This window comes from Cherax quadricarinatus, chromosome 44 (assembly GCF_038502225.1).
Source record: "Cherax quadricarinatus isolate ZL_2023a chromosome 44, ASM3850222v1, whole genome shotgun sequence".
In the NCBI taxonomy this organism is placed as follows: domain Eukaryota; kingdom Metazoa; phylum Arthropoda; class Malacostraca; order Decapoda; family Parastacidae; genus Cherax; species Cherax quadricarinatus.
This window is the reverse complement of record NC_091335.1, coordinates 26,234,393-26,261,311: the sequence shown is the minus strand read 5'-3', so window position 1 is coordinate 26,261,311 and position 26,919 is coordinate 26,234,393.

Genomic DNA, 26,919 nt, shown 5'->3' with positions numbered 1-26,919 from the left:
GTCTCCGTCTTACTGGTTCCTGTCTCACTGGTCCCTGTCTCACTGGTCTCTGTGTCACTGGTCTCCGTCTTACTGGTTCCTGTCTCACTGGTCTGTCTCATTGGTCTCTGTCTCACTGGTCTCTGTCTTACTGGTTCCTGTCTCACTGGTCTCCGTCTTACTGGTTCCTGTCTCACTGGTCTCTGTCTCACTGGTCTCTGTCTTACTGGTTCCTGTCTCACTGGTCTCTGTCTTACTGGTTCCTGTCTCACTGGTCTCTGTCTTACTGGTCTCTGTCTCACTGTTCTCTGTCTTACTGATTCCTGTCTCACTGGTCTCTGTGTCACTGGTCTCAGTGTCACTGGTCTCTGTGTCACTGGTCTCTGTGTCACTGGTTCCTGTCTCACTGGTCTCTGTGTCACTGGTCTCAGTGTCACTGGTCTCTGTGTCACTGGTCTCTGTGTCACTGGTCTCTGTCTTACTGGTCTCTGTCTTACTGGTCTCTGTCTCACTGGTCTGTCTTATTGGTCTCTGTCTCACTGGTCTCTGTCTCACTGGTCTCTGTCTCACTGGTCTCTGTCTCACTGGTCTCTGTCTCACTGGTCTCTGTCTCACTGGTCTCTGTCTCACTGGTCTCTGTCTCACTGGTCTCCGTCTTACCGGTTCCTGTCTCACTGGTCTCTGTCTCACTGGTCTCTGTCTTACTGGTTCCTGTCTCACTGGTCTCTGTCTTACTGGTTCCTGTCTCACTGGTCTCTGTCTCACTGGTCCCTGTCTCACTGGTCTCTGTGTCACTGGTCTCTGTCTCACTGGTCCCTGTCTCACTGGTCCCTGTGTCACTGGTCTCCGTCTTACTGGTTCCTGTCTCACTGGTCCCTGTCTCACTGGTCTCTGTCTCACTGGTCTCTGTCTTACTGGTTCCTGTCTCACTGGTCTCTGTCTCACTGGTCTCCGTCTTACTGGTTCCTGTCTCACTGGTCTCTGTCTTACTGGTTTCTGTCTCACTGGTCTCTGTCTTACTGGTTCCTGTCTCACTGGTCTCTGTCTTACTGGTTCCTGTCTCACTGGTCTCTGTGTCACTGGTCTGTCTCACTGGTCTCTGTCTTACTGGTTCCTGTCTCACTGGTCTCTGTCTCACTGGTCTCTGTCTTACTGGTTCCTGTCTCACTGGTCTCTGTCTTACTGGTCTCTGTCTCACTGTTCTCTGTCTTACTGATTCCTGTCTCACTGGTCTCTGTGTCACTGGTCTCAGTGTCACTGGTCTCTGTGTCACTGGTCTCTGTGTCACTGGTCTCTGTCTTACTGGTCTCTGTCTTACTGGTCTCTGTCTTACTGGTCTCTGTCTCACTGGTTGTTTTATTGGTCTCTGTCTCACTGGTCTCTGTCTCACTGGTCTCTGTCTCACTGGTCTCTGTCTCACTGGTCTCTGTCTCACTGGTCTCTGTCTCACTGGTTTGTCTTACTGGTCTCTGTCTTACTGGTCTCTGTCTTACTGGTCTCTGTCTTACTGGTCTCTGTCTTACTGGTCTCTGTCTTACTGGTCTCTGTCTTACTGGTCTCTGTCTCACTGGTCTGTCTTACTGGTCTCTCTCTCACTGGTCTCTGTCTCACTGGTCTCTGTCTCACTGGTCTCAGCTTCACTGGTCTCTGTCTTACTGGTCTCAGCTTCACTGGTCTCTGTCTTACTGGTCTCAGCTTCACTGGCCTCTGTCTTACTGGTCTCAGCTTCACTGGTCTGTGTCTTACTGGTCTCTGTCTTTACAGGTAAGTGTGTACGTGCCATCGTGAGAGTGACAGCTGGAATTTAAGGTAAGTTCCTGTATTATTTACCTTTTGTAACAAACTGAATGAGTTTTCCAAGAACATGTACGAGCCGCAGGTTTACTGGTGGAGCTGAAGGTTCAACTTGAGGCTTACTTAGCTGAGGGTTTGATGTGAAGCTTACTTAGCTGAGTGACGTAGCTTCCTCGCTCTTGCTGTTAAGCTGGTCGAGCTAAGTTGCTGATTACTGAAGTGGTCTGACTCAGCTATTGCTGCTGGGTTGGTGTGTCTCAGCAGCAGCTTCAGCAACAAGGCAGCTTGGGTACCACGCACTTATGGTATTGTATAGGAGCTTAGTTTTCCTGACGTGGTACATTCATGAAATTCGATATATAATGTTAATACTTTTTAAGGGGGTGGTCTGGTAAACCAGTGGAAGGCCTCGGTCAGATGACCTGTTAAAGGATATTGTTGAAAGATACTTAACTTCAGTGACGGCTCAGCTCCCCGCAGCTGCTCGAGGGTCGCTCCTTGTGAAGGTTTACTCAGCCCTGTAACAACTTCAGTCAGTATTACTCAGGCTGGCTCCTCCTCAGGAAAATTAATGAATAGAAAAAGAACAAAAACTGACAAATATAAACACTTTATTATTTAGGAAATATGAAATATAAAACACTTAAAGGTTAAGACACATGTGCAACATCTGGATATCTTTATTGTAGTAGACGTTTCGCCATCCAGTGGCTTTATCAATACAGATTCTAGGACATAATAGGAAGACAGTAGAACTATATACAAAAGATGAGGTAATCAGTCCCTCGGCCTTGGAGTTAGTGTTCACAGCATCGTGGTGGAGGAGAGTCTGGAGCAAAGGCAAGAAGACTGGCGCTTTTTATAGGCGTCAGTGAATGGGACGGGCAGCAGACGAGGGCGGTCACTGGTAGGCGGGATTCCCCAGTGGAAGTAGGTCCTTCCCAAAGAGATGGGTTAGTTGCAGCAGCCGTGAAGAAGGTCTTGTAGATGTCCTCTGAACCAAGATTCCATGATGTTGCAGTGTCTGACAAGTTGTGCAGGAAAGGTATAAAATACCGACAATATGAAAGTTAAGACACATGTGCAACATCTGGATATCTTTATTGTAGTAGACGTTTCGCCATCCAGTGGCTTTATCAATACAGATTCTAGGACATAATAGGAAGACAGTAGAACTATATACAAAAGATGAGGTAATCAGTCCCTCGGCCTTGGAGTTAGTGTTCACAGCATCGTGGTGGAGGAGAGTCTGGAGCAAAGGCAAGAAGACTGGCGCTTTTTATAGGCGTCAGTGAATGGGACGGGCAGCAGACGAGGGCGGTCACTGGTAGGCGGGATTCCCCAGTGGAAGTAGGTCCTTCCCAAAGAGATGGGTTAGTTGCAGCAGCCGTGAAGAAGGTCTTGTAGATGTCCTCTGAACCAAGATTCCATGATGTTGCAGTGTCTGACAAGTTGTGCAGGAAAGGTATAAAATACCGACAATATGAAAGTTAAGACACATGTGCAACATCTGGATATCTTTATTGTAGTAGACGTTTCGCCATCCAGTGGCTTTATCAATACAGATTCTAGGACATAATAGGAAGACAGTAGAACTATATACAAAGGTGAGGTAATCAGTCCCTCGGCCTTGGAGTTAGTGTTCACAGCATCGTGGTGGAGGAGAGTCTGGAGCAAAGGCAAGAAGACTGGCGCTTTTTATAGGCGTCAGTGAATGGGACGGGCAGCAGACGAGGCAGCAGATGTTGCACATGTGTCTTAACTTTCATATTGTCGGTATTTTATACCTTTCCTGCACAACTTGTCAGACACTGCAACATCATGGAATCTTGGTTCAGAGGACATCTACAAGACCTTCTTCACGGCTGCTGCAACTAACCCATCTCTTTGGGAAGGACCTACTTCCACTGGGGAATCCCGCCTACCAGTGACCGCCCTCGTCTGCTGCCCGTCCCATTCACTGACGCCTATAAAAAGCGCCAGTCTTCTTGCCTTTGCTCCAGACTCTCCTCCACCACGATGCTGTGAACACTAACTCCAAGGCCGAGGGACTGATTACCTCATCTTTTGTATATAGTTCTACTGTCTTCCTATTATGTCCTAGAATCTGTATTGATAAAGCCACTGGATGGCGAAACGTCTACTACAATAAAGATATCCAGATGTTGCACATGTGTCTTAACTTTCATATTGTCGGTATTTTATACCTTTCCTGCACAACTTGTCAGACACTGCAACATCATGGAATCTTGGTTCAGAGGACATCTACAAGACCTTCTTCACGGCTGCTGCAACTAACCCATCTCTTTGGGAAGGACCTACTTCCACTGGGGAATCCCGCCTACCAGTGACCGCCCTCGTCTGCTGCCCGTCCCATTCACTGACGCCTATAAAAAGCGCCAGTCTTCTTGCCTTTGCTCCAGACTCTCCTCCACCACGATGCTGTGAACACTAACTCCAAGGCCGAGGGACTGATTACCTCATCTTTTGTATATAGTTCTACTGTCTTCCTATTATGTCCTAGAATCTGTATTGATAAAGCCACTGGATGGCGAAACGTCTACTACAATAAAGATATCCAGATGTTGCACATGTGTCTTAACTTTCATATTGTCGGTATTTTATACCTTTCCTGCACAAAACACTTAAATATGAAATACTGATCCTACATGAAAGAAAATGAAAAATTAAAAATATAAATATCTGAATTCAACGCTAAAAGCTTGGGTGTCTGATGTTGGTGACACTGCGTATTGTTGCAATAGAAGCCGTTGCTGATGATGTGGGAGGGGGGGTTGCAGTTGTTGGTGACAACCCACTGGCTCGTTCTAGTGGCTGTAAGTAATCTTTCCCGATGACACAAGATCAGGTTCTTGACCGCTGTAATGATGAGGGGTTATGTCCTGATTCTTCATACAAGTGCACAGGCAAGTAAATCCAATATGGGACGTCTCCAGGACGTTAGTCTGTCTCCTTCAGTTTTTCTCGTTGATTGACAGGTGACCCTCTCTGTCATCCAAGCTGAAAAGATAGACAGGTTACCCACTGCTTAAATAATCACTCTCCATGATAAGTACAATACCTAAAAGACGTGGTGATTATTACAACAGTCAACTCAGAGCAAGGCTGAAAAGACTAAGTTTATTATTGGTCCAAAGTGAAGCTTTCAACCAATAAATCCACTAGAATACAAGGCAGGCATGTACTTACAGTAGTGTTGGGAGCTGTGAGTCGAGTAATTTACTGTTTGACCAGAGCCCCACACGTCACCTTTCGGGGGGGGGAGAGGGAGGGGAAGGGATAGTGGGAGCTAGACTGACCCTACGTTAACAAGCAGACGGCAAACAAACTATCACTTTAGGGGTGGGGGAAAAAAGGCGGGAATAGCGGGAGCTTGACTGACCCTACCTTAACAAGTAGCCAGCAAACAAACTATTGTTACTATATATTCCCTCACTACTCCTATCTATTGACCTTTTCCCTCACACTCCCCCATACCAAGACTTATAGTCAAGGAGTATAAGAAGAATAGGTGAGGAAAAATTTCTAACATGTGGAAGTCGCGTAAGGCAAGAAATCTTCTATTGACTGTCACGACTTAACCAGTCAGAGAAATAATTGGATGAACCATTGATATACACAATATGGAACTTAAAAGCCTGGAGTGCCAATGTCCACCTCAAAAGGCGACTGTTGGTTCCCTTAAAAGTTTCTAGGTATATCAAAGGTTTGTGGTCCGTTTCTAAAATGAATTCTTTTCCCAGCAAATAAAATTTAAGTTTGGAGATACCCCACACAAGGGCTAAACATTCCTTTTCTATGGTGGAGTATCTCATTTCTGTGGGAAGGAGTTTCCGGCTTAGGAAGCATACAGGGAGGGAGTACCATCATGGTATTGTAGTAACACCGCACCTAAGCCAGTATTGGAGGCATCAGTTCTTAAGCAAAATGTTTTATTAATATCTGGAATCTTATGTATAGGGTCTTTCGAAAAGATGCTTTTAATCTCATGAAACTTTTCCCGAGCTACGTCGGAAAGTTCAAGAGGCTCCTTCACATACTTTTTAAGGAAGTCGGATAAGATGCCTGTAAGATCAGTAAGGTTCGGGATAAACCGTGCATAAAAATTTACAGAACCAAGAAAGCTACGCATGAGCTTCTTGGTTTTGGGGAATTTAAATTCTAATAAAGCTTTGATCTTACTGGGGAGAGGCTGCAGAGTGTTATTAGAAAGTATCAGTCCAAGATATCTAATCTTGTTATACCCAAGGAAGCATTTCTTCGGCTTGGCAGTGAGGCCATGCGAGCGTAACCTATGCAAAACTGATGTTAATGTTTGGATATGTTCGCCCCACGTGGATGTCATTACATAAATGTTATCAAAATAAACTGAAACATTTGGCATATTACCCAAGACCTTTCTCATCAGTCTCACGTAGGTAGCACAGGCAGTTACCATCAGTCCTTGGTGTGTAGGAAAAGTTGTGTACTGCTTAGAAGAAGGATCTAACATTACTTGATGATATGCCTGCGCAATATCAATCTCTGAAAAGAAGGAAGAGTCATAAAATTTGTGTAGATCGCTATCTATTAAGGGCATAGGCTCAGCATCCCACCGAGTTATAGCATTAAGGCCTCTGAAGTCAATAGCAAGTCTATATGAATTATCCTCCTTCTTAACCATGACTACTGGTGAGCAATATGCAGATACTGAAGGTTCAATGATCTTTAGTTTTAATAATTTGTCTACCTCTCGGTCAAATGCATCCCTAAGGTGAACTGGAACTGGGTATAATTTCCGTTTGATAGGATTGTCCGTCACTAAGTCAATCTTATGGACTACCGTGGAGGTAACACCTGGAATATCAGTAAAGACATCTGAAAAGTTACTCACACATTGAAGTAGTTCATGTCTCTTATGGTCATCCAAAGATTCATTAATATTAATGTTGGTTGTGCCCGAGTGGTCAAGAGTCACCAAGTCATGTAGTTCTTCATCATAGTCTAAGTTACAGGTGTCAATTACGCACACCTTACATTCTTCAGTTGTCGTATCAAGTTCGTGTGGAAAAACTAAGTCAAAGTTATTAAGGCAGTTAACCGAATTTCTTCGGTAATATTTCTTAAGGATGTTGATATGATAAAGCTTAGGTTTCCCCTTGACTTCTATGAGGTAGTCAACTTTCCCACAAATTTTTAATACTTTATATGGACCTTTCCATGCTACTAATAATTTATTTGACTTGATAGGCAAAAGTACCAGAACTTTATCCCCTACTTTAAAACTTCTCCGCTGACTTTTGGAATCAAAATAGGTTTTGTACTGGTCCATTGACAAGCTTAGGTTTTTCGAAACTATGTCAGAGGTCTCCTCAAGTTTGGATCTAAGGTCAAGGAGAAACTGGTAAGAAGACTGAACCTCAGCCTTTACGTCCTCATTAGTCCATAAGTCATGAAGGATGGACAATGGGCCTCTGGCCTGTCTACCATAGAGAAGTTCAAAAGGTGAAAACCCCAAAGAGTCACTGGGAACTTCCCTCATGACAAACAAAGCACAGGGTAGGTAACGATGCCACTCCTTAGGTTTAAGGGAGCAAAGTTTCCTTAAAATGGACTTGAGAATCGAATGCTGGCACTCAATCCTCCCATTACAGCTGGGATGATAGGGTGTGGTGAAGAGAGGCTTCACTTCTAGAAGTTGGTAGAGATGTTGCATTAAGTCAGATGTGAATTGTGTCCCACGGTCAGACAAAATTTCTCTAGGGATGCCCACTCTGGAGAAGATGGACAAAAAGGCTTCAGCCACCTCTGTAGTAGTTATGGTCTTTAAGGGAACGGCTTCAGGGAAACTCGAAGCATAATCAACTAATGTTAATATATGACTTAAGAAATCGTAATGACACGATTGCAAATAAACCATACCCCCGGGTTCAATCCACGGGTTCAATCCCGGCCGGGGGTATGGTTTAATGTTAATATATATCTATGTCCCCCAGATGAAAGTGGAGATAAAGGACCAACGATGTCAATAGCTACTCTTTCAAACGGTACCGTAAAGATAGGCATTTTGACCATAGGTACTCGCCTGGTACCTCGGGAGGATGACAGTTGGCAAAGTTTACACGATCTACAATAGTTAGTGACATCTGAGGACATTTTTGGCCAAAAATAGGTTTCCTTAATTTTATTTAAGGTTTTACGATGCGAGAAATGTCCGGCCACTGGCAGGTCATGAGCCATTTTAAGAACAGTCTCTCTGCATTGACTTGGAACAACTAAGATGGAATAGTCTATCTCATCTGAATTTAATTTAAATACTGACTTGTACAAGATACCTTTTATATATTCAAATTTATATGAAAAGTTTTTCCTTTGGATAACTTGATTTTGTTTAGCGGCATTATGGCAATTCTGAAGAGAAGGGCAATTACGTTGTAAATTGACAAAGGAGTCATTCGATATGTCTAAAGGCTTAAAGTCGGGGAAAATCAAAGGATGGACAGTAGGAGAAGCCTGGGCTTTGGTCTGAGCCTTAGTCAAGACATTTATGGTATCGGAGGTGATGTCTTCACTTTCATCTAACAAGTGAACCGGTGATCCTACTTCCTTGCTTTCGAGAGTAGCATCACTGGTTAATCCCACATGAATCTCGCGAGACATTGTCTCATCTGAACTTTCGAAGGGCTTCTCTGACTCTACAGGAAGAGGATCTGAAACACTTATGTCCATGTTTGGTGCTGAAAGGTCAACCTCAGAAGGAAGAATGGCACCTTTTACATTACCTATTAGTACGGAGCAAGAAGTGATGGGAGCTAGTACGGCTTCAGACCAACCTGTGAACCATTTAGACAATGTAACAACGGATGGTAGGAAAAGTGTCCGTACGGCCCAAGTAATCTGAAAGTATAGCAGAGGAATGAGCTTCTTTAAGGTTAGGGAACAGCTTATCAGAAATGACTATACATGTGCATCCAGTGTCTCGTAAAATGGTAGATACATTAAGTCCATTAACTGTTCCTGAACAGAAGGGTGCTTGGTCATTACAGTCTTTAAAACATCTTCCAACTTTTTGGACCTTCTTAGAAGGACAATCTGGACGTTTATGTCCCTTAACACCACACAAATGACAAACAGGAATAAAAGAAGTCATTTTACTTTCCACTAGAGGCTTTGATTTCTTAAGGTCTGATGAACCCTTGCCCTTAGGGTTCGATCCCTTTAGGTCTTTATAGGAATTGTGAGCCTCAGCATACAGGTCAGCAGCCTCAGCAACTTCCTCAGCTTTAATCAGGTTACGTTCTCTGATGAATGTTCGTATCTGATGGGGAAGAGCTGTCAGGAACTGGTCAGCAACCATGAAGTCTCTAAGAGATTCATAACTGCGATCAATTCCTGAACTCTCTATCCAAAAGTCGAACAAACGAAAGAGTGTTACCTGTAGCTGCTGAAAGTTCTGGCCAGGCTGTAAGGTGGCATACCTGAAATCTTTCCTGTAAGAATTAGTGGTTTTTTGATATGCTTTAAGGATTGCCTTCTTCAGTAGGTTATAATTACATATGATATCCTGCGACAAAGTTGCATAGATATTCAAAGCGGTACCAGAAAATAACATTCCTAACCATTCACAGAGGGTAGCGGTATTTTAAAACCTGATAATGTATGAAGTTATGTCTTCCCCCTCTGTGAAGGGAGGTAAATTAGGTGTTGGAATATGTGCACTAGCTGCACATTGTTCCATTACTCCTTCATCTAATTGCTGTTGTGAGAAAGTTAACTTTTTATTCTCTAATTCAAGGCGAGCTTGCTCGAGCTCGCAATCCTTTTCTTTCTCTCTCAACTCATGTTCTCTAGCTCTTTCCTCAACTTCTCTATCCTTTGCTCTTTCCTCAAGTTCCCTTAATTTAACTTGTTCTTCACGTACTTTAGCTCTCTCCTCACGATCAAGTCTATCACGCTCCTTTTTGTCTTCTCTTTCTCTTTCTATTCCCTCTCTTTCAAGTCTTTCCTGGATCTTAACACTAATGAAAGATTCTAAATTTTTCCCTGTTATTCCTAACTTACTTCCAGCATTCATCCAAAACTGGTATTCCTCCATATTTGCAAGAATAACTTAAACTACCAGGGGAAAATGAAACGGGCATTAAAGAAAACGGAGGGTTCAATTCCTGCTCCGCTCAAACTGTAAATAAACCAGAGGGCTCGATCCCTGTTTCAATTAAACAATATGTATTAATTAAAACGAAGGGTTCTATGCCGGCTCCGAGCAAACAGTAAGTAGAATGGGGTCACTTGACCATCCAATCTTCTCATCAACAAATCAAGAGTGTCCTATGACAGTTCCCTTGATATAATAAACAGCTCAATGAAACAAATTGTCACTGGAAAATCTTGGGTCCCTAGAGTCTAATCCTCCAAAGTGTTTCAAGCTCACACTAAATTAGGTGGCAGAATTAAATATTATATCCTGCCTGACTTGACGTACAATAAATTGAGACTATAACAATCACCAAATCTTTTAAATACATGTACTGTAGTCCTACCATAGAGAATGATTACTCATGGCTGGTGGTAACCGTCTGTGGTATGCGGCGTTGAAGTTCCAATGGTAGATTCGAGATGGAGTTGAATCTTGATTCAGTAGAGTTGATCCTGGCAAGGTTGCCACTTGTGAAGGCTTACTCAGCCCTGTAACAACTTCAGTCAGTATTACTCAGGCTGGCTCCTCCTCAGGAAAATTAATGAATAGAAAAAGAACAAAAACTGACAAATATAAACACTTTATTATTTAGGAAATATGAAATATAAAACACTTAAATATGAAATACTGATCCTACATGAAAGAAAATGAAAAAATTAAAATATAAATGATATCTGAATTCAACGCTAAAAACTTGGGTGTCTGGTGTTGGTGACACTGCGTATTGTTGCAATAGAAGCCGTTGCTGATGATGTGGGGGGGGGGGTCGCAGTTGTTGGTGACAACCCACTGGCTCGTTCTAGTGGCCGTAAGTAATCTTTCCCGATGACAGGAGATCAGGTTCTTGACTGCTGTAATGATGAGGGGTTATGTCCTGATTCTTCATACAAGTGCACAGGCAAGTAAATCCAATATGGGACGTCTCCAGGACGTTAGTCCGTCTCCTTCAGTTTTTCTCGTTGATTGACAGGTGACCCTCTCTGTCATCCAAGCTGAAAAGATAGACAGGTTACCCACTGCTTAAATAATCACTCTCCATGATAAGTACAATATCTAAAAGACGTGGTGATTACAACAGTCAACTCAGAGCAAGGCTGAAAAGACTAAGTTTATTATTGGTCCAAAGTGAAGCTTTCAACCAATAAATCCACTAGAATACAATGCAGGCATGTACTTACAGTAGTGTTGGGAGCTGTGAGTCGAGTGATTTACTGTTTGACCAGAGCCCCACACGTCACCTTTCGGGGGGGGGGGGAAGAGGGAGGGGAAGGGATAGTGGGAGCTAGACTGACCCTGCGTTAACAAGTAGCCGGCAAACAAACTATTGTTACTATATATTCCCTCGCTACTCCTAGCTATTGAACTTTTCCCTCACACTCCTCCGAGGAGCCGTATATTCTCCAGCCCTGAGCTGTGAGAGTTCGAGTGATGAGTAAATAATTGCCCCAGAGAACCGTATATTTCAGTATTTCACTGGTAATGCTAAATGGGTTTTCACTTACTTGTTTGACTCAAAAGCCCGCACGTCACTGCCGTCTATAGGACAGCCTCAGTCACCTTTTGTCTACACAAAACTGCAGTTTCCCGGTATAACAAGAGAGATTGAGACCTACCTTGTAGGTCTCAATCTCTCTTGTAGCGTGCATTGTCTAACTCAGTCGGGGATGTTCTGCAACTTGTCCATGGTTTTCGTGGTAATTTCACAACAGGAAGATCACAAATCACCGTGTAATAGTTCTACCGCGAAATTCTGAGATTGTTCAAAAGTTAAACGCACTATTCCTTTGTTAGGACAATGACCGCACAAAACACGTTTCTCGTTATTCTCCTGAAGCCAATCTGACGGCGTAGCGCCCTCAGCCCTCACACTCGCCTTCCTTACAAAGGATTTGCTGAATTCAGTGTTACTACTCTTCCTTGCTAAGCACTGCAACAGTATTCAATATAAGATAGCAGATTTCTTGTTATCTAGTAATAGACGATAATTCATCCTATTCCCACCTCGTAGGTAGGGTGGTGCAGGGTTTTCCTGTAATTTTCCTGCTAACAAGAGTCCCTTTTCTCATTTCACTGTCAGTCGTACTGCACAAACTACTCTGCAGAGGTGCGTGACTTACGACGCTGCTAGCTGCATGCGGATTCAGTTAAATTGTTGATCAGAAAGCAAGAGAGTCTATCAGGCCCTCTAGAGGGCTGAGTCCCTCATGTCCCTCAGTGGGCTGAAGGGGGTTGAGAAGGCTGAAATTCCCTTTCTGTAGAATTTTCTCCACTTGACCAAAAGCTGCATCAGCGAGTCATCTGACTAAGACCCGCGTCAGGAAACACTTGTACTGTTTCCTGACAAACCTAACCTAACCTAACTAACCTAACCTAACCTTGTCCTGTTTCCTGACTAACCTAACCTAACCTAACCTAACCTAACCTAACCCAATAGAAAACTCGATGAAAAGCCTCGTGTAGTTTGACTCCAATAAATACTGTAACTAAAAAACTTGACTATACGTCGGAAAAATGTTCTCTAGGAAATATGCAGTAAAGAACCAGTGTGCTGTTGCTGTACACATCACGTACTAACGACCAATAAAGAAGTGTACTGTTGCTGTACACATCACGTACTAACGACCAATAAAGAACAAGTGTACTGTTGCTGTACACATCACGTACTAACGACCAATAAAGAACAAGTGTACTGTTGCTGTACACATCACGTACTAACGACCAATAAAGAACAAGTGTACTGTTGCTGTACACATCACGTACTAACGACCAATAAAGAACAAGTGTACTGTTGCTGTACACATCACGTACTAACGACCAATAAAGAACAAGTGTACTGTTGCTGTACACATCACGTACTAACGACCAATAAAGAACAAGTGTACTGTTGCTGTACACATCACGTACTAACGACCAATAAAGAACAAGTGTACTGTTGCTGTACACATCACGTACTAACGACCAATAAAGAACAAGTGTACTGTTGCTGTACACATCACGTACTAACGACCAATAAAGAACAAGTGTGATGTTGCAGTACACATCACGTACTAACGACCAATAAAGAACAAGTGTACTGTTGCTGTACACATCACGTACTAACGACCAATAAAGAACAAGTGTACTGTTGCTGTACACATCACGTACTAACGACCAATAAAGAACAAGTGTACTGTTGCTGTACACATCACGTACTAACGACCAATAAAGAAGTGTAGTGTTGCTGTACACATCACGTACTAACGACCAATAAAGAACAAGTGTACTGTTGCTGTACACATCACGTACTAACGACCAATAAAGAACAAGTGTACTGTTGCTGTACACATCACGTACTAACGGCCAATGAAGAACAAGTGTGCTGTTGCTGTACACATCACGTACTAACGACCAATAAAGAACAAGTGTGCTGTTGCTGTACACATCACGTACTAACGACCAATAAAGAACAAGTGTACTGTTGCTGTACACATCACGTACTAACGACCAATAAAGAACAAGTGTACTGTTGTTGTACACATCACGTACTAACGACCAATAAAGAACAAGTGTACTGTTGCTGTACACATCACGTACTAACGACCAATAAAGAACAAGCGTACTGTTGCTGTACACATCACGTACTAACGACCAATAAAGAACAAGTGTACTGTTGCTGTACACATCACGTACTAACGACCAATAAAGAACAAGTGTGCTGTTGCTGTACACATCACGTACTAACGACCAATAAAGAACAAGTGTGCTGTTGCTGTACACATCACGTACTAACGACCAATAAAGAAGTGTACTGTTGCTGTACACATCACGTACTAACGACCAATAAAGAACAAGTGTACTGTTGTTGTACACATCACGTACTAACGACCAATAAAGAACAAGTGTACTGTTGCTGTACACATCACGTACTAACGACCAATAAAGAACAAGCGTACTGTTGCTGTACACATCACGTACTAACGACCAATAAAGAACAAGTGTACTGTTGCTGTACACATCACGTACTAACGACCAATAAAGAACAAGTGTGCTGTTGCTGTACACATCACGTACTAACGACCAATAAAGAACAAGTGTGCTGTTGCTGTACACATCACGTACTAACGACCAATAAAGAAGTGTACTGTTGCTGTACACATCACGTACTAACGACCAATAAAGAACAAGTGTACTGTTGCTGTACACATCACGTACTAACGACCAATAAAGAACAAGTGTACTGTTGCTGTACACATCACGTACTAACGACCAATAAAGAACAAGTGTACTGTTGCTGTACACATCACGTACTAACGACCAATAAAGAACAAGTGTACTGTTGCTGTACACATCACGTACTAACGACCAATAAAGAACAAGTGTGCTGTTGCTGTACACATCAAGTACTAACGACCAATAAAGAAGTGTACTGTTGCTGTACACATCACGTACTAACGACCAATAAAGAACAAGTGTGCTGTTGCTGTACACATCACGTACTAACGACCAATAAAGAAGTGTACTGTTGCTGTACACATCACGTACTAACGACCAATAAAGAACAAGTGTCCTGTTGCTGTACACATCACGTACTAACGACCAATAAAGAACAAGTGTACTGTTGCTGTACACGTCACGTACTAACGACCAATAAAGAACAAGTGTGCTGTTGCTGTACACATCACGTACTAACGACCAATAAAGAACAAGTGTACTGTTGCTGTACACATCACGTACTAACGACCAATAAAGAACAAGTGTACTGTTGCTGTACACATCACGTACTAACGACCAATAAAGAACAAGTGTACTGTTGCTGTACACATCACGTACTAACGACCAATAAAGAACAAGTGTGATGTTGCTGTACACATCACGTACTAACGACCAATAAAGAACAAGTGTACTGTTGCTGTACACATCACGTACTAACGACCAATAAAGAACAAGTGTACTGTTGCTGTACACATCACGTACTAACGACCAATAAAGAACAAGTGTACTGTTGCTGTACACATCACGTACTAACGACCAATAAAGAAGTGTAGTGTTGCTGTACACATCACGTACTAACGACCAATAAAGAACAAGTGTACTGTTGCTGTACACATCACGTACTAACGACCAATAAAGAACAAGTGTACTGTTGCTGTACACATCACGTACTAACGACCAATAAAGAAGTGTAGTGTTGCTGTACACATCACGTACTAACGACCAATAAAGAACAAGTGTACTGTTGCTGTACACATCACGTACTAACGACCAATAAAGAACAAGTGTACTGTTGCTGTACACATCACGTACTAACGGCCAATGAAGAACAAGTGTGCTGTTGCTGTACACATCACGTACTAACGACCAATAAAGAACAAGTGTGCTGTTGCTGTACACATCACGTACTAACGACCAATAAAGAACAAGTGTACTGTTGCTGTACACATCACGTACTAACGACCAATAAAGAACAAGTGTACTGTTGTTGTACACATCACGTACTAACGACCAATAAAGAACAAGTGTACTGTTGCTGTACACATCACGTACTAACGACCAATAAAGAACAAGCGTACTGTTGCTGTACACATCACGTACTAACGACCAATAAAGAACAAGTGTACTGTTGCTGTACACATCACGTACTAACGACCAATAAAGAACAAGTGTGCTGTTGCTGTACACATCACGTACTAACGACCAATAAAGAACAAGTGTGCTGTTGCTGTACACATCACGTACTAACGACCAATAAAGAAGTGTACTGTTGCTGTACACATCACGTACTAACGACCAATAAAGAACAAGTGTACTGTTGTTGTACACATCACGTACTAACGACCAATAAAGAACAAGTGTACTGTTGCTGTACACATCACGTACTAACGACCAATAAAGAACAAGCGTACTGTTGCTGTACACATCACGTACTAACGACCAATAAAGAACAAGTGTACTGTTGCTGTACACATCACATACTAACGACCAATAAAGAACAAGTGTGCTGTTGCTGTACACATCACGTACTAACGACCAATAAAGAACAAGTGTGCTGTTGCTGTACACATCACGTACTAACGACCAATAAAGAAGTGTACTGTTGCTGTACACATCACGTACTAACGACCAATAAAGAACAAGTGTACTGTTGCTGTACACATCACGTACTAACGACCAATAAAGAACAAGTGTACTGTTGCTGTATACATCACGTACTAACGACCAATAAAGAACAAGTGTACTGTTGCTGTACACATAACGTACTAACGACCAATAAAGAACAAGTGAACTGTTGCTGTAAACATCACGTACTAACGACCAATAAAGAACAAGTGTACTGTTGCTGTACACATAACGTACTAACGACCAATAAAGAACAAGTGTTCTGTTGCTGTACACATCACGTACTAACGACCAATAAAGAACAAGTGTACTGTTGCTGTACACATCACGTACTAACGACCAATAAAGAACAAGTGTACTGTTGCTGTACACATCACGTACTAACGACCAATAAAGAACAAGTGTACTGTTGCTGTACACATCACGTACTAACGGCCAATAAAGAACAAGTGTACTGTTGCTGTACACATCACGTACTAACGATCAATAAAGAACAAGTGTACTGTTGCTGTACACATCACGTACTAACGACCAATAAAGAACAAGTGTACTGTTGCTGTACACATCACGTACTAACGGCCAATAAAGAACAAGTGTACTGTTGCTGTACACATCACGTACTAACGATCAATAAAGAACAAGTGTACTGTTGCTGTACACATCACGTACTAACGACCAATAAAGAACAAGTGTACTGTTGCTGTACACATCACGTACTAACGACCAATAAAGAACAAGTGTACTGTTGCTGTACACATCACGTACTAACGACCAATAAAGAACAAGTGTACTGTTGCTGTACACATCACGTACTAACGACCAATAAAGAAGTGTAGTGTTGCTGTACACATCACGTACTAACGACCAATAAAGAACAGGTGTACTGTTGCTGTACACATCACGTACTAACGACCAATAAAGAACAAGTGTACTGTTGCTGTACACATCACGTACTAACGGCCAATGAAGAACAAGTGCGCTGTTGCTGTACACATCACGTACTAACGACCAATAAAGAACAAGTGTGCTGTTGCTGTACACATCACGTACTAACGACCAATAAAGAACAAGTGTACTGTTGCTGTACACATCACGTACTAACGACCAATAAAGAACAAGTGTACTGTTGTTGTACACATCACGTACTAACGACCAATAAAGAACAAGTGTACTGTTGCTGTACACATCACGTACTAACGACCAATAAAGAACAAGCGTACTGTTGCTGTACACATCACGTACTAACGACCAATAAAGAACAAGTGTACTGTTGCTGTACACATCACGTACTAACGACCAATAAAGAACAAGTGTGCTGTTGCTGTACACATCACGTACTAACGACCAATAAAGAACAAGTGTGCTGTTGCTGTACACATCACGTACTAACGACCAATAAAGAAGTGTACTGTTGCTGTACACATCACGTACTAACGACCAATAAAGAACAAGTGTACTGTTGTTGTACACATCACGTACTAACGACCAATAAAGAACAAGTGTACTGTTGCTGTACACATCACGTACTAACGACCAATAAAGAACAAGCGTACTGTTGCTGTACACATCACGTACTAACGACCAATAAAGAACAAGTGTACTGTTGCTGTACACATCACGTACTAACGACCAATAAAGAACAAGTGTGCTGTTGCTGTACACATCACGTACTAACGACCAATAAAGAACAAGTGTGCTGTTGCTGTACACATCACGTACTAACGACCAATAAAGAAGTGTACTGTTGCTGTACACATCACGTATTAACGACCAATAAAGAACAAGTGTACTGTTGCTCTACACATCACGTACTAACGACCAATAAAGAACAAGTGTACTGTTGCTGTACACATCACGTACTAACGACCAATAAAGAACAAGTGTACTGTTGCTCTACACATCACGTACTAACGACCAATAAAGAACAAGTGTACTGTTGCTGTACACATCACGTACTAACGACCAATAAAGAACAAGTGTACTGTTGCTGTGCACATCACGTACTAACGACCAATAAAGAACCAGTGTACTGTTGCTGTACACATCACGTACTAACGACCAATAAAGAACCAGTGTACTGTTGCTGTACACATCACGTACTAACGACCAATAAAGAACAAGTGTACTGTTGCTGTACACATCACGTACTAACGACCAATAAAGAACAAGTGTACTGTTGCTGTACACATCACGTACTAACGACCAATAAAGAACCAGTGTAGTGTTGCTGTACACATCACGTACTAACGACCAATAAAGAACAAGTGTACTGTTGCTGTACACATCACGTACTAACGACCAATAAAGAACAAGTGTACTGTTGCTGTACACATCACGTACTAACGACCAATAAAGAACAAGTGTACTGTTGCTGTACACATCACGTACTAACGACCAATAAAGAACCAGTGTAGTGTTGCTGTACACATCACGTACTAACGACCAATAAAGAACAAGTGTACTGTTGCTGTACACATCACGTACTAACGACCAATAAAGAACAAGTGTACTGTTGCTGTACACATCACGTACTAACGACCAATAAAGAACAAGTGTACTGTTGCTGTACACATCACGTACTAACGACCAATAAAGAACAAGTGTACTGTTGCTGTACACATCACGTACTAACGACCAATAAAGAACAAGTGTACTGTTGCTGTACACATCACGTACTAACGACCAATAAAGAACCAGTGTACTGTTGCTGTGCACATCACGTACTAACGACCAATAAAGAACCAGTGTACTGTTGCTGTACACATCACGTACTAACGACCAATAAAGAACAAGTGTACTGTTGCTGTGCACATCACGTACTAACGACCAATAAAGAACAAGCGTGCTGTTGCTGTACACATCACGTACTAACGACCAATAAAGAACAAGTGTGCTGTTGCTGTACACATCACGTACTAACGACCAATAAAGAACAAGTGTACTGTTGCTGTACACATCACGTACTAACGACCAATAAAGAACAAGTGTACTGTTGCTGTACACATCACGTACTAACGACCAATAAAGAAGTGTACTGTTGCTGTACACATCACGTACTAATGACCAATAAAGAAGTGTACTGTTGCTGTACACATCACGTACTAACGACCAATAAAGAAGTGTACTGTTGCTGTACACATCACGTACTAACGACCAATAAAGAACAAGTGTACTGTTGCTCTACACATCACGTACTAACGACCAATAAACAACAAGTGTACTGTTGCTGTGCACATCACGTACTAACGACCAATGAAGAACAAGTGTACTGTTGCTGTGCACATCACGTACTAACGACCAATAAAGAACAAGTGTACTGTTGCTGTACACATCACGTACTAACGACCAATAAAGAACAAGTGTACTGTTGCTGTACACATCACGTACTAACGACCAATAAAGAACAAGTGTACTGTTGCTGTACACATCACGTACTAACGACCAATAAAGAACAAGTGTACTGTTGCTCTACACATCACGTACTAACGACCAATAAAGAACAAGTGTACTGTTGCTGTACACATCACGTACTAACGACCAATAAAGAACAAGTGTACTGTTGCTCTACACATCACGTACTAACGACCAATAAAGAACAAGTGTGCTGTTGCTGTACACATCACGTACTGATGACCTATTATCTTTTATTAAAACTAATGTTCAAAATGTTTGTCTCCAAATTACTCGGAATGTTTTATGGTCTGTGAATGAACAACTTTTATGTGAGGTCAAATTGACGTAGGTGATTGTGGTCATTTTGTAAGTACGTCAGTGCGTCTGAGACGTCAATATTACTGACATCTGTGACAATGACCAACTAACGCAGGCAAGAGTGTGTGTTGATAACGCAGGCAAGAGTGTGTGTGTGGGTAACGCAGGCAAGTGTGTGTGTGTGGGTAACGCAGGCAAGAGTGTGTGTGTGGGTAACGCAGGCAAGAGTGTGTGTGTGCGTAACGCAGGCAAGAGTGTGTGTGTGGGTAATGCAGGCAAGAGTGTGTGTGTGGGTAATGCAGGCAAGAGTGTGTGTTGCTGACGCAGGCAAGAGTGTGTGTGGGGGTAACGCGGGCAAGAGTGTGTGGCTGACGCAGGCAAGAGTGTGTGTGGCTAACGCGGGCAAGAGAGTATTGATAACGCAGGCAGGCGTGTGTTGATAACGTAGGCAAGAGTGTGTTGATAACGCACTCTTGTGATCCTTCCAAAGAAAAAGTTGATTAATTTAATAAGTAGTTATTACTGTTGTGATGACAACCTGTTAGGCCATGGAGTGACTGCACGCTGATAGCATCACCAGGGGGTCACCGCCCCCCACTGTCCGGTCCCAGATCCACCCTCCTGGTTGCTGGATCTGGGACTGATAATAACATTGCTGTACAACTTGAATGTAAGGTCTTCTGACATTATCACTCTCTGGTGGCCTGGTGGTTAACGCTCTCGCTTCACACGGTGAGGGCCTGGGTTCGATTCCCAGCCAGAGTAGAAACATTGGACGTGTTTCTTTCCACCTGTTGTCTATGTTCCCCATCAGTAAAATGGGTACCTGGGTGTTAGTCGACTGGTGTGGGTCGCATCCTGGGACACTGACCTAAGGAGGCCTGGTCACAGACCGGGCCGCGGGGGCGTTGACCCCCGGAACTCTCTCCAGATAGATCTCTCGTATTTGACTTATGTTCTATTGAGTGGTTTGAGTTCGTCTTGTACTCTGATCTTGTTTTTATTTTCTTCATTCTTCCGTGACGTAATAATTGAAATCTGTCTTCACTTAACATCATATTGTTGTCAGTGGCCCACTGGAAGACTTGTTTACATCACCTTGGCACGCTCGCTGTGTCTTCTGTTGATGCTACTATCATAGACTATCGTAGCTCAATCGCTAGTGCACTCAGCTCGCACACTGAGGTCCGGAGTTCGAATCTTCGGTACGGCTGGAAAACATTAGGACGTGTTTCCTTAAGAGACCTGCTGTCCATGTTAACTCATCAGTATAAAATGGGTACCTGGGTGTTAGTTGACTGTTGTGGATCGCATCCTGGGACAAATCTGGCCTAATTTGCGTGAAATGCTCTGCATAACAAGTGGCTTTATATATAGTAGTATGTCATTGATGTCAGCTATGGTCTATATACCTTGTACATGTACTGGTAGAAATAGAGATATTCTTGTTGTTATTATTACTGTTGATGTCTCTGTCTATATCGTCTACAAAGGATGATACAGTTCTATAATTGATGTCTCTGTCTGTATCAGATATGAAAACGAGGAAAAAATAGGTTCTGTTGAGAAACATAACTTTTCACTGTAGCAGCCCCTGATTTCACTGTTTGCTATTGCTGTTTGGGTTTGTTAGGAAATTATATATCTATCTGCCCACCTTTTGCACGCATTTTGTGGGCAATTACCCCAATGGTCGTCCTTACCAAAAGCTTTTCCAAAGTCAGTGAATACCAATCTGAGGTTTATTTGTCTTCAAGTGCATCCGAAACCCTGTCGTAATGTTCCAGCAGTTGTGAAGGTCAGGAGCGACCTGTTCTGAACCCAGGTTGACCTGGGTTGTACAACTGCTGCGATCCCAAATGACTGGAAATCTTGCTTAAAACCCTTTCAATAAACTTGATAAAATGAAATGCTAGCGGTATTGGTTTGTATATTTTTACCATAGCTGTATTGCCACCTTAGTGGAGTGGGGCAGTACAAATGGTTTTAATGACTGTGGAATGACTCCAGTGTCTAAGCTTCTCTACTGAATATTTAAGGCACGTGATAAGGGTATCTTGTAGTTCTTGATGAAAATCGAGTTCCACGAGTCTGGGCCTGTGGTGGAATGCACAAGCATGCAATAAGTGACTTCTTCGAAGTCAAGTTGGGTTAGGATTATATCAGAGATTAGGGAGATGTCTGCAGCATTTGAGTCATCAGTGTTAAGGCCAGTTAGTGGCTCACTGAACACTTGAGTCGTACTGGCGCTTTATTGTTTCACTCTTCCTTTGAAGTAATCATTATCTGCTGATCTATATTCAAGCAACTTGTCGACAAAATCCCCCCACCCCTCCATTCTTGTTGTCTCCTTCAATCAGAGGCCTGATAGTAGATGTTGTTGTTGACCTGGATTTTGTATATGAGAAGTATTTTGGATTTTTCTCATTTTCACTACCGGCATTAAAGGTGCACTTTTTTTTATCCACTTGGAATATCATCTTGCGCCTTATATTCTCAAGGTCAGGGTCAAGGGTAGGTTTTGGGTTACACTTTAGCAGTTGTTTACTAACGTTACGTTACAACTGCTTGAAAATATCGTCATTTATGTTTCATATGATCGTGCGCCTTATATGCTGGAAAATGCGATATAGCTTTTACCTCCCTCTGTTTCTCCTGGACTCTCAGTGATGTATTCAACTGTCACCACCAGAAAATATTGCAAGGAACATAATGCTGGGAACCAGGAACTTGGTGTCCTTACCAGAAGCTTTGTTTTCTGAGGTTCAAACTTGATTTGCACTTGGCTTGTGTCTGATATGCTCTCTCTCTCTCTCTCTCTCTCTCTCTCTCTCTCTCTCTCTCTCTCTCTCTCTCTCTCTCTCTCTCTCTCTCTCTCTCTCTCTCTCTCTCTCTCTCTCTCACTTTTTTTTTACACAGGGTTTGACAAGGTTAGGTTAAGGATCCCTAGCTTTATTGACAAGCTATTTACAGGTTAAGGATTCGTAACTTCATTGACAAGCTAAGAGCTGTTACCTACATCAGCTCATTTGAAAGCATTTTTATTGTTAGGAGACATACAAGTAGGGAACAGGATGAAGTTGGAGCCATCTGTGGGCCAGCATTTTCATTTGATCAACTGACTTTATCTCGTTGACATCATTTTGCTGTACGAATGTGTTCCATACTCGAGTCATCCTGGGTATGTATGATCTCAGATAGAGTGATGTTCTGGAGAAGGGTACAGCCAGAGTGAAGTTACTGCTTTCTGCCCGTCTTGTGGTATAAAAGCTTGTTTCACGCTGTCCTCGAAGTGGAGCCAAGTGCGGTACTTTGACAATATTGGCCTTGTACATAACAGTAAGGCCACCCACATCCCTCCTGTGTTGAAGGCTCTGCTGAAATGACAGATCTATCCAGGATGGGTCCAGGCGAGAGATGAGACGTCTTGTTCTGTTCTCTAATCTGTCAAGCAGTCGCAGATGAGAGGGGGGGGGGCAGGCAAACCAAGAAAGTGGAGCATACTCAAGGTGTGACCGTACTTGTGCCTCGTACAGAATCTTGCAACCCCTACTATCAAGCAGATGCGAGATACGGCGAAGTGCTGTAAGCTTCCTGGCTGCCTTGTTTGCAAGATTTACAACATGGTTCTTCATGGTTAGTTTGGAGTCAAATTTCACCCCAAGGATATCAACTTCTCCAGGTGCCAGCACCCTCCCATTCATCCTTACTACTGCACCAGCATTACCATCATGGTGCCTAGAGACGATCATTTGCGTTTTCTCAGGTGCAAATGTTACTTGCCATCTATTTCCCCAAGCTGATTTAGCTCTTAGCTGGTGATTGATGTAGCTTAGAGCAGCCGGCATTTCTTCTCTTGGATAAGTGAATGTCAGTGTACAGTCGTCTGCATATGCATGTGATTCTGGGATGAGATGAAGAAGGTCGTTGAAATAGACATTCCATAACAATGGTCCCAGCACGCTTCCTTGTGGAACACTTGCCCCAATAGGATGTCTTGCTGACTCCGTTCCATTGAGAACTACACTTAGAGATCTACCATGAAGGTAATCACTGAGGAGACATAGCGTAGAGCCTGCAATTCCCAGTGCTTGAAGTTTTGCTAAGAGGCCCTGGTGCCACACCCGGTCGAAAGCGTCAGCAATGTCCAGTGCTACCACACAGCTGACTTTGGATTCATCCAGTGACTGGTGCCACTTAGTGGAGAGGTTTAACAACAGATCAGCAGCAGAGTATCCTTTCCTGAAGCCATATTGACGATCACAAAGTAGTGAGTGGTAGTCAAGAAACTCTGGCATTTGTCTTGAGATTATTGTCTCAAGGATCTTACCAGTGATTGACAGGAGTGACACGGGTTTGTAGTTGCTGATTTCTGCTCTGCTCTTCTTTTTGTGAACAGTGACTACATTTGCCTCTTTCCATAGAGAGGGCCATTTACACTGTACTAGGCAGTGCTGAAAGATGCGAGTTAGAGGTGCTGCTAGCTGTTCTTCACATCTTCTCAGCAATCTTGGGCTCAACTTGTCTGGGCCCACAGCCTTTTCTTGGTCAAGCGATTTAAGAAGGAAATGCACCTCCTCCTGCCTTATTGTCACCACTGACAGTTTTGACACATTTCTTTCAGCTAGCCAAGGAGGGTCCCTTGCTGGATCAGGAACTTGCATTTTGGTAGCAAAGAGTTCAGCAAAGAGGTCCGCCTTCTCTTGACTACTAGTAGAGGTGGTTCCATCCTGTCGATTTAGAGGTGGAATGAGCTCATCAGGGAGATAACCTTGTGTGTCCTTGACCAGGGACCACCAGGTTTTCGAGCCTACCTACCTGATGCTAGCTTTCTTTTAGTGTCCACCTCCCATTTAGCAATGGCCCACTTTTGAACGTCACCCATATGCCTACAGGCTTGCCTGTGCAAGTTCCTGTTATAGGTGGTAGGATGTCTCTTATACCTTCGCCATGCTTTGTACTTAGCAGTAGCAGCCTCTCTACAACGAAAGCCAAACCAAGGCTGATCTATAGGCTTTGTCACATATTGCCGGTGAGGAATGTGTTCTTGTTGTAGATTAAGGATGTGTCCAGTGAAGGCTTTCACTTGATTGTCAACATCCCCTTGGTGAATAGCATTCCAGTCGGTGGTGGCGAGCTCAGAGCAAAGGGCTGGCCAATTACCTCTTTCCCATAGCCAGGTTGTGCGTGTGGACTCCTCACCTCGTTCTGTTGGGATCTTAAGTGTGGTAAAAACAGCCTTGTGGTCAGACGATCCAACGTAGCCGAGGGGTTGACAAGTGACTATGCCTTCTGCCAGATCACTCACTACTGGGTCAAGGGAGGAGCCAGAGATGTGAGTAGGGAAATCAACAAAGTTTCTCATGTCAAATACTGCAAGAAGGTCATCAAAGTCCCTCTGTATAAGGTGTTGGTTGAGGTCACCAACAATTATGATATGTTGACAGTTGTGTTGTAGCAGAAGGGAGTCAATATTTTCCATTAGGAAGTTGATGGGGTCTGCATGTTGCCACTGAGGTCTGTACATTGCACATGCTAGTACAGAGGTACTAGTGTTTATGCAGAGCTTGAAGAACATCATTTCAAGATGTGTAGGGGTGGCAACATCTATGTGCTGGGCATGAACACTTTTAGAGAAGCACACAGCAACACCTCCTCCTTGCCTTTGCCTGTCTCTTCTCATCCATGAGGTGTAGCCAGCAATTCTTGCAAAATTTTCTGGAGTCCTGTCATCCAAAAATGTTACAACAGCTATCATGTCGGGACGTCGCGTGTTCACAAAACTACGTGTGAGCTCTCCAACATTAGTAATGAACCCTCTAATGTTGTCCGACAGGATGCTGATAGACTGACTCATGATGTGTTCAACTTGAGGTGGTGGGTGTGTAGAGCATGTAAGATGCCTGCCCTTGAGAGAGGTAGGGTACTGAGGCAGCTGCAGGGATGTAGGTCTGTGGTCTTGTATAAGGCACAATACCACCTGCTGGGCTGAGATAGAAGTAGCTGAGTAGGTGACGTGTGAGTCTCTCTCTCTCTCTTTCTCTCTCTCTCCTTGAAATGACTAGCTACCTCCAGTAAAACATTGCTTGTACGTCATCACGCAGGAAAAGTTTTGACTTTGAGAAAACTGACTTTCTGTTATTTTTTATCTAAAAGAATTTGAGCCTCTGAATTATATCAAAACTGTGAAAAACAATTCGATGTTAATATATCACTAAGGTCTGGTAGTAGATATATATACTTGCAATACAAGTTTGTCACCTGAAATCAGAAACTTGACATCAAACATCATTCTTACAAAACATTGGTATTAACACTGATTGCCAGTAACTGGTCAAACTTTTTGCCTCGAACTAAGATTACAGTAGCATAAATATAACATTAGAACGGGACAAGAGTCTAATGAACTGTTTATACGAGAGATTTTAACCACCCAGTTGATTTTGAAAAGGCTGATAATGTATCAAGCAAGTCCATGATCGAGATCAATACAATTGAATAAAGTTTCCTAAAATGTTATTGATTTTAATATGAATATTAGTTCAGGGTTATATACATTAGATTCATTTATCATTAATAGAATTTGTAATGCCTGACATGTCACTTATAAATTGTACTTGACATGTGACCTGACTAAATATTCATTACACTCCCAAGCTCAGCGTGCTGAGTCAGGTGTTACGTTATATGTGAGGTAATATCTCAGCCTTTTGTTATCCTTTTATTTTTACAGTTCCTTCATAATGTGGGAAATTACTAAAGCGCTTGTAACTTTTTTCACAGTGGTTATTTTGCACATTGTGAAATCTGTTTACTGTGAATATATATATATATATATATATATATATATATATATATATATATATATATATATATATATATATATATATATATATATATATGCAGCATCACTCCACCCCATAAAGGTGGCAGCAAAGCATTAACTAAGAACTATAGACCAATAACTCTAACGTCCCACATAAAAATCTTGCAAGGAGTACTAAGAGCACTAATGCAAACCACTTGGATTCTCAAAAGCTACACAATCCAGGGCAACATGGGTTCAGGGCAGGTCGCTCCTGCCTCTCTCAACTACTGGATCACTATGATATGGTCTTGGATGTACTGGAAGAAAAACAGAA